Genomic DNA, 718 nt, shown 5'->3' on the forward strand with positions numbered 1-718 from the left:
TGTATCCCTCCTAGGTTGGGAACACCTTAGGATTAGAGTGTTGCTGGGGAGGGAGATGTCTTGGTTTCTTTCCTAGACCTGTTGACTCCAGGATCTGACCACAGATAATCTACAGGGCTAATCAACTGGCAGCCACATCTGGCACACGGGTGACATCCATATGGCCTGCCAATCAAATTTACTAATTCTATTAAAAAATGCATTTAATTTAAATCAACACACTCACACAAGATTTCCAGTGTTGGCTTTAAGCAACTGTGGCTCCCAGAGCAATTTAGTTGAATAACCCTGTAGAAGATGGAGATGGATATTAAATTTGATGTTCAGATCTTTTGAAGTTTTTTTAAATTTTTTTTTGTGGAAAGGTTGAATAAATAGAAAGTATGTTACAACATATGTATTGTAAATAGCTCCTCAAATGACCTCAGTTTGGAAAATTAAAGTTTACGTCTAGTAAATACTAGTCCAAGTGTGGTCAAGAACTAAGTGKCTGGCTACTGTCCTAAAACAACTTGAGTTTGAAAACTGTCATTGTGGTTCATGCAGACACTACTTTCAAAACATTTACATTAAAAAAGTGTTGCATTTAAGTCATTTATAAAATACAGGTCCTTCTCAAAAAAAATAGCATACTGTGATAAAGTTCATTATTTACTGTAATGTACTGATAAACATTAAACTTTCATATATTTTAGATTCATTGCACACCAACTGAAGT

Source organism: Austrofundulus limnaeus, unplaced genomic scaffold (assembly GCF_001266775.1).
Source record: "Austrofundulus limnaeus strain Quisiro unplaced genomic scaffold, Austrofundulus_limnaeus-1.0 Scaffold95, whole genome shotgun sequence".
Taxonomy (NCBI): domain Eukaryota; kingdom Metazoa; phylum Chordata; class Actinopteri; order Cyprinodontiformes; family Rivulidae; genus Austrofundulus; species Austrofundulus limnaeus.